This window comes from Lycium barbarum, chromosome 9, assembly GCF_019175385.1.
Source record: "Lycium barbarum isolate Lr01 chromosome 9, ASM1917538v2, whole genome shotgun sequence".
Lineage (NCBI taxonomy): Eukaryota > Viridiplantae > Streptophyta > Magnoliopsida > Solanales > Solanaceae > Lycium > Lycium barbarum.
The window spans coordinates 12,662,293-12,671,229 of record NC_083345.1 but is presented as its reverse complement, the minus strand read 5'-3'; the positions used below and the strand labels follow the sequence as shown (position 1 = coordinate 12,671,229).

General features: G+C 40.8%; 1 long non-coding RNA gene across 1 annotated transcript; it reads right to left on the bottom strand.

Annotated features, from left to right (window-relative positions):
* Window positions 1-1,842: 1,842 nt before the first annotated feature.
* Window positions 1,843-3,471, bottom strand: LOC132610863 (uncharacterized). Its single transcript, XR_009571337.1, has 3 exons — window positions 3,214-3,471; window positions 2,821-2,875; window positions 1,843-2,048 (listed from the first exon to the last, which is right to left on the bottom strand). It is a non-coding gene; the product is annotated as an uncharacterized LOC132610863 (long non-coding RNA).
* Window positions 3,472-8,937: the final 5,466 nt, after the last annotated feature.

The following is an 8,937-nucleotide window of genomic DNA, read 5'->3' as shown; positions in this document are numbered from 1 at the left end:
GATCCTTGATGCAACCCCATCACAACTGGGAAGTGATCTGAGTCCCCTCCTACTGTCCTTACCCTGGTTTTGGCTCCCTCATACATGTCCTTAATCACTCTAATGTACGTCACATGTACACCTTTAGCCTCCAAACATCTCCATAGGATCTCACTTGGAACTTTGTCGTAAGCCTTTTCTAGGTCGATGAATACCATGTGTAAATCCCTCTTCCTCTCCCTATACTGCTCCACCAGTCTCCTCATAAGATGAATGGCTACTGTAGTTGAGCATCCCGGCATGAATCCGAACTGGTTCTCTGAAATAGACACACCTCTCCTCACCCTCATCTCCACCACCCTTTCCCACACTTTCATAGTATGGCTTAGCAGCTTGATACCTCTATAGTTGTTGCAACTCTGGATGTCCCCCTTATTCTTGTATAGAGGGATCATTACGCTCTACCTCCATTCTTCGGGCATCCTTCCCGTCTTAAAGATGACATTAAACAACCTAGTCAGCCACTCCAAACCTACCGGGCTCGCGTTCTTCCAAAATTCACCTGGAATCTCGTCCGGTCCGGTCGCTCTTCCCCTGTGCATCCTACGAACAACACTCTTAACCTCCTCAAACTTAATACTCCTGCAATACCCAAAATCGTGACGTCTCCCTGTATGTTCCAAATCTCCCAGCACAATGTCTCTGTCCCCTCCTTCATTCAAGAGTTCGTGGAAGTATGACTGCCATCTCCGTCTAATGAGAGTCTCCTCTACCAATACTTTTCCATGCTCGTCCTTGATGCACTTCACCTGATCCACATCACGTGCCCTTCTCTCCCTCGCCTTGGCTAGCCTGAACAATTTCTGATCCCCGCCTTTCTCTTCTAGTCCAGCATAAAGACGTTCAAAAGCTGCCGTTTTTGCCATCGAAACCGCCAACTTCGCCTCCTTCCTCGCTATCTTATAAAGTTCCCTATTCGTCCACTTCTCCACCTCATCCTCGCTTTCTATCAACTTCGCATACGCCACCTTCTGTGCTTCCACCTTCCCTTGCACTTCTCCATTCCACCACCAGTCCCCTCGATGCCGACCACGGCCACCTGACGAGACCCCCAACACTTCCCTTGCTACAACCCTAATGCAACTATCCGTCCTATCCCACATACTGGTGGCATCCCCACTACTATCCCAGGCCCCCATATCCTTCAATTTCTCTCCCATCTCCAAGGCACTAGTCGTGGTCAAACTCCCCCATCTGATCCTAGGTCGGTCATCCCCGACCCTCTTCTTCCTCGTTATCTTGATCCCTAAATCCATCACTAAGAGCTTATGACGGGTTGTAAGGTTGTCGCTCGGAATGACCTTACAGTCTTTGTACAGACCTTTATCATCCTTCCTAAGGAGTAAAAAATCTATCTGAGTCTTAGCCACCGAACTACGGAAGGTTACCAAGTGCTCCTCCTTCTTTGGGAAACTCGAATTGGCTATCACCAACCCAAAAGATCTTGCAAAATCCAAAAGTGAAACTCCTCCTCCATTTATGTCCCCGAAGCCAAAGCCTCCATGCACATCATCATAACCTCCCGAAATAGACCCGAAGTGCCCATTGAAATCCCCTCCCACAAAAAGCTTCTCAGTAGTCGGTATTGTCACGCCCCGAACCTGGGGCTGGACGTAACACGGCACCCGGTGCCTGACTGCATGTGACCGAGCGAACCAACTGGCTGCTGTATCAACATGTGATACCAAAACATAACTAATTTATAGAATAAAACTAACACATGCTGATCAACTGAAAGTCTCACTGAAATATCATAATGCGGAAATACTTAAGCAATCTGAACATATATGAAATTAGCCAAACAACTGAACGACTGCCAACAAGGCTAACATAATAAATATCTGACTGTCTGAACTGTGTCTATGAAGCCTCTAAGAGTACTGAATAATAGAGCTGTCTATAAACTGAAATAACTGGATAGCTGACAACGCCCCGAATGAATGTGGGGCTCACCAATAGCTGATATGTGCACTCCTAATTAGCTGAGTCGTCAACCTGTGTATCGTTACCTGCATCGCGAGATGCAGGTCCCCAAGCAATAAAAAAGGACATCAGTACATTTGAATTGTACTGGTGTGTAAAGCAACTGAAGCAATAAAATACTGGAACTGAAACTGAAACTGATAACTGTAACTGTACTAAACAGGAAAGCAAGAAGCTGAAGTACTCCCTGTTCTGAATGAAGAATCACCTGTAAAACTGTAAATATAACTGTGGCCTGGGGCCCAAATAATGTGCACAAAAACTGTGGCCTCTGGCCCAAGCAATACGTATGCATAAACTGTGGCCTAGGGCCCAAAGGTACAGATACAGGTGTTCAACATAACTGTAATTATAACTGTGGCCTCGGGCCCAAATAATGTGCACAAAAACTGTGGCCTCTGGCCCAAGCAATACGTATGCATAAACTGTGGCCTAGGGCCCAAAAGTACAGATACAGGTGTTCAACATTAACAATTTAGAAAACTGAGACTGGCTATATCTGATAGCATGATAACTGTTTCTGATTATGGGACTCCTGCAAATAACTGGTTATACACTGACTGAGACTCATATGATAATAATGCATAAGTCTATAAAGATTACGTGTTGAGTTCATGATGTTCAAAGTGACAACCATGAACGAATTCTGTAACTGCAACCCTAGAAGATAACAGTTCTATATCATATCATGAAACTAGGGCTAAACTATATTCTGAGTCAAATTGCTAACAAGTATGAAGAATGAGGCGTAGGGAGAATCATGAACATTCCCTAACGTAGATAGTTACCCTCACATACCTTAATTCCAGCCTTTGAGCGTAATACAATGTTCGTCACCCCTTTCAACTTTGATCTATAGCAATACAAGTCAAAGGGATTCTATATTAGCAATAATATTCATGATTTGGTCATCTAAGCATTTTATCAAACACTTAGTGGGCATAAAGCTTCACAATCTCCATTAATGGTGTTTCTTCACCCAATTCCCATTCTATTACTTCTAGGTGATTCTACAATCTCAATTAGGTGTAATAACGTCATTCTTCATCACCCACATGAATACAACAATCCCAAATCAACAATCCAAAACTCTAGCATAATTCATATAATTTCCTTTATCAAACCCATTTGTTATTCTCCCAAGAATTCATCAATTCTCAACTATAAATGATTTGAGAGTAGGAATATTACCTTTTGTGAGCATCCACCACGAAATCAACTTCCAAAGTTTGATTTGTAGCTTAGAACGACGGCAAGAACTTGTACTACACTTTATCCTTCACGAGCCTTGGGATTTGAGGCCTTCAACTTGTTGGATCCTCTCCTTTCTCTCTCTAACTATCCTTTCTCTCTCTCTAAAATCTGAAAATATGAGGGAAGGAGGCTGCTAGGGTTGGACATTTCCCTTAAATATTAAGTGGAAATGGGTCTGACCCAACTTGAGTTCGGGTTGGACCAAGTCCACTGTCCAGCATGACCTTTCTGTCTTAAAACGTTCAGATCTCCCTAACCAGATGCCTCCTCGAGGCCCATAATATACCGTTGGAAAGCTATTTCAATTATCTACAACTTTCATGTTATACATTTTTCCAAATTCCCAACTTATAATAAGTTTATGGCCTCCCGAAGTTAGATCAGCCGAAAACGTACTTCCAATCGACGGCTCATTCGACGTTTCGTCGATCAGATCGACGAAACGTCGATCTCCTCCGTTGAATTGGCCAAATTTCCAGTGAACAATGCGCAATCGACGGTTCAAAGGACGAACCGTCGATCTGCTCCGTCGAATTGATCCAATTTCCAGTGAACAATGCACAATCGACGGTTCAAAGGACGAACCGTCGATCAGATCGACGAAACGTCGATCTGCTCCGTCGAATTGATCCAATTTCCAGTGAACAATGTGCAATCGACGGTTCAAAGGACGAACCGTCGATCAGATCGACGAAACGTCGATCTTCCCGTCGAAGTCACCCATTTCCCAGCGAAGACAGGCTTCAGTAAAATGGGCATAACTTTTTGTACGTAGCTCCGTTTGGGCTGGGCGACCTATCGTTGGAAAGCTATTTCAAAGATCTACAACTTTCATCAAGGAAGGTTTCCCAAATTCTAAATATTTAAAGGGGTTATGATCATAGGAAGTAAAACCTTCCACAAACTCATTGGCAAACATGCCCTGTAGAGTGGTTTTCAACTTTGCTTTGCCCAAAGACATTTCTTATGACTTAATTAGTTTTCAAGACACTTCCTATAACCCTCATATTGGTTCCATTATATTGTCATCTTATGAGTCGAACTTTCACTCGAAGCTACGAGGTGTTACAGGTATGCCTCCCACTAGCTCGTCCAAATCCTCCCAAAAGCGCCTCTTGTCCTCCTCGCCTAAGCCCGCTTGCGGCGCATATGCACTAATAATGTTCAAGGTGAGCCTTTCAACGACCACTTTAATCGACATCATCCTATCAGTGACTCTCCTAACCTCTACCACCTGGTCCCTTAAATCACTATCTACTAAAATTCCTACCCCATTCCTATACTTCGATCTTCCAGAGAACCAAAGCTTATACCTGTCTACCTCCTTAGCTTTAGGACCTACCCATTTGGTCTCTTGGACACAAGCTATATTAATCCTCCTCTTCTTAAGAACCTTAACTAACTCTATGGACTTCCCCGTTAACGTCCCAATGTTCCAAGAGCCTATTCTCAGCCTCGACGCTCCTTTAACCCACTTACCCCTCCTAACCCTCGTCCCCGTCCCCGAACGAGAACATGACCCTAGTCTACCATCAATATCCAAAGCCACGAAAACGAGTATGAACTAATAAATTATTCAAAGGTCTAAAGTCAGCAAAAGGTAACTACAAGTGTATGAACAAAGAATAGGAATGGCAACCGGAGGTACCAACTCCAGTTGAACTGAACCTGTACGTCGCCGGAAAACACTGTTCAACGTCGGAGTACTGTTCACTGCAGCTTACTGTTCACTGCCGGTGTACTGTTCACACGACCTGAAAGGGAGAAGAGAAGAGGGGGGAAAGGAAAGAGAACAGGAGAGAGAAAGAGAGGGCTAGCCAGAAAAAGATGCCGAAAAAGTCGCCGTCGACGGAGCAGCGGCGTTCTGGCAGCGCCAGAAGCAGATAAAAGAGGGAAAAAAAGGAGAGGAGAAGAAGAAGAGGAGAAGAAGAAAAGGGAAGAGAGAAAAAATAAAAATAAATCTGGCCGGAAAAGTGGTCAGCGTTACCTGGACGTGACAGTGGCCGGAAAACCTTCACCTGGCTCTGAACAGTGGATCTTACCGTTGGTTGGGTGAGCAGAGGAGAGAGGAGAGAGGAGAGAGAGACGCTTGACGTAGCAAAGTAAATTTAAAATTTAGTAAGACGTTGAATCTTAAAGAGAATGTTTATGATCCCTTAAAATACTATAAGGACAATATCTTTTTAAGGATAATAAGCGTTCTCATTAAAGTTTTTCTTCAATTCTGTTTGCCTATTTGTTAAACAATTATGGTGTGAAACCTCATTATTGTTATAGTTCCATTGTCTGGAAATATGCATGTATTTAGAAGTTCCCCATAGTTGATAGTAACTTAACAATGTAAAGATTTTTATGAAGGGCAAATGGCAGTTTTAATTCCTGAGTTATTGCCTAATTATGATTTTAGTCCTTGTGTTAATGCACTAAGCATATTTAGCCTTTAATTAAATAAAGTTGTGCAATTTTAATCCCTAGATCTAACTTGAAGTTAACACCGTTAACTTTAGTTACTTTTCTTAACCAAAAAAAAAGAGAGAGAAAATGGATTAAGGGTGCAGAGATGAAATAGAAAGGGAAAGTAGCACTACTAGAACTAATTTAGCCAGAAGAAGCTGAAATTCACTCCTAACCCAGTACTATCATAAGTCTTGCGTCATTTGTTTAAATAGAGCAGAGATGTATGTATATATTTATAGTCTAGGAGTGCAACTTGTTCTAATTTCAAATGCAGAAAGTACATGTGTCGTACACATTGTTATGAAATTCCTTAGTTTTAAAAGGATAGAGAAATGAAGTCACACAAATGGCAACACCATTTTCATATGCAAACAGCATGTTATGAAATTCCTTAGTTTTAAAGGATAGAGAAATGAAGTCACACAAATGGCAACACCATTGTCCATATGCAAACAGCTAATCATACCACAGGTAATGATGAAGAAGTTATCTGGGAAAGGGGTAAAGGGAAGGGAGAGGGGAGAGATATAGAGAAACAAAAAGAGATGGAAGCTGCAAATTGAGTGTATACTATTTTTCTTGTACCAAGTACAAATGTTGTTGCTGTAAAACAATCGAACTGGTTAAGAAAAGTAGTTAAAGTTAACGGTGTTAATTTCTTAGGTCTAGGGATTAAAATTGCAGACTTTGTTTAATTAAAGATTAAATGTGCTTGGTGCATTAACACAAGAACTAAAAGCATAATTAGACAATAACTGAGGGACTAAAACGGATAACTCAGGGACTAAAACGACCATTTTATGAATTTTAACTTAGTATAAAGCTGATGTCACGCCCCGAACCATGGCCTGGGTGAAACACGGCACTCGGTGCCTTACTGCATGTGAACGAGCGAACCACATGGCTTGCTGAATCATCATGAGGCATAACATAAGCGGAATATAACGTGAATGCATGATGAGCCTTTATAAAACGTAGTAAGTCATAATACTTAATAAAAATACTTGTTTAAACATGAGTGCGGAAACAACATGAATGAGCCAAAACGGCTATACGACTCCGAATGTCTGACATAACATAACTGACTTATCTAGTCTATGAAATATCTATCATGAGTCTGACTGGAAAACATACTTACTGGGACAAGGCCCCCCAGCAAACCTTAGATGCATAACTAATCATAAAACAAAAGTTAACTACACCCCGAATGAGATGGGGGTCACCAATAAGCTGATACGAATGTTGTCCTACTGAGCAGATGTGTCGTCCTGTATATCAGTACCTGCATCGTGAAATGCAGGCCCCCGGGCAATAAAAGGGGACGTCAGCACATTGAATGTACTGGTATGTAAAGCAACTGAAAGAAATAACATGATAAGAACTGAAATTGAAAACCTGGACATGAGCATGAGCATGAGCATGAGTACATATATATATAACATAAGTAAAACATGATAAGTAGGGAGAGCATTTCATAAACCGACATGTGATATCACCACGTGGGTACGTGGAGTCTGGTACCTCGCCGGACAAGCAGAGCCCTCATACCTTGCCAGGGTATAAGTTGGTAACGTGCCTGATGGATCCATTCAGTGTAAAATTGAGGTATCGTCCTATCTGGGCGGAGCGATCCTTGTCCTACGGTGGCTATGTAGTTTCAGGCTATCTGAGCCTTCTCGGTAATTCGTGCAACTCCAAAAAACATGAACATAATATAGTTGGCTAAGAAACCCATGATTTTCGTGAATTAACTTGTACTTGTCTTGCAATCATGATTTCACGAAATAACTTGTAAAGACGGTTTCATGAAATAACTTGTAAACATGGTTTCATGAAATAACTTGTAAATATGGTTTCATGAAATAACTTGTATTTAGTATGTATGTATCTTGTATCATAGCATGAAAGTAATTATATAATATAGTTGCCTGAAAACTTGTAGACATGTAGGATATTCATGAAATAATCATTTTTATTTAAAAAAAAATGCATACAAGAACCCATGGAATACGAGACATGAGTTTTCATGGATTACAGACGGATTCTCAATAATCATAAAGAAATATTAAGAATTCAATGGTGGAATTATAATAATTCATACATAATATAATCATGGACATGGACCTAGGGTTATCATGAGCATGGTATAGAAACCCTAGTTTTAGTAGAGAATCATAATTTATGGATTATGAGGCGTGGGGAATGTTGACACCTAATTTTGGCTCGACGTGCTTAAAATTAACGTTTTGAGGGCCCCTGATTCGTTAAAGAGCACGAAATACATTTTTTTTACACATTTTTACATTTTTTCAACAATTTATTGATGATTATCCTTATTTTAGGAATTTTCTCAATTTATTGTCATTTTTTTCAAGAATCATTATTTTGCACATGTACAGCGTAATACTACCATTTATTTTTTGTGCAATTAATAATTGTTTCTTAATTTTATAGCAATACATTTTTCATATCATAGACATTAATGTTTATATTTTATACTTGCGTTATTATTTATACATGTATTAATTAACTATATTTTAGTACAGTCTGACAGTGCAGAGAAAATCGGAGTAACTAATTTTTTTTACGCAGAGTAAAATCCGATCAAGTCAAGGTTTCATCATTTTTTTTAAAAAAAAGGATTAAGGTAAGCATTGAGGAGACAAAAGGGTGCAATCTTCTATTCTTTGGACAAAACAGGGGCCATTTTGCATTATAAGAAAAGGGAGGGGTATTCATCTTCTACATAACACACAAGCACATTTTCAGATTTTGTCCATCCCCTCTCTCTCTTCTAAGAAACCCTAAACATTTTTCCCTCTCCTCCTCTTCAACCACAGCCGCCGCCCACTCTTCACACCGGAGCTCCGAGCTCCGGTGAACTTCTCACCACCACAGTCACGAATCCCCACCACAACCAAACAACCCCTTCGTCTTCTTCGCTGCTCCGGCGAGGAGCTTCAAGCTTCGGTGAACCGGAGCAGCCCACAATATCACCACACCAACCCACTACCACCAATGACGCCAACCAGCAACTCTACCCCTTACCTCCATCGTCTTGTCTCCTCGACCAAAAAAACGAAACATTTCGAATCTATTTTAAATCTTGATCGGAGCTTATAATATGAAGAATAAAAGCATTTCAAAAGGGGTTCAAATTATATGTATGTAATGTAAAGATGAATTATTATTTAATGTTAAGTT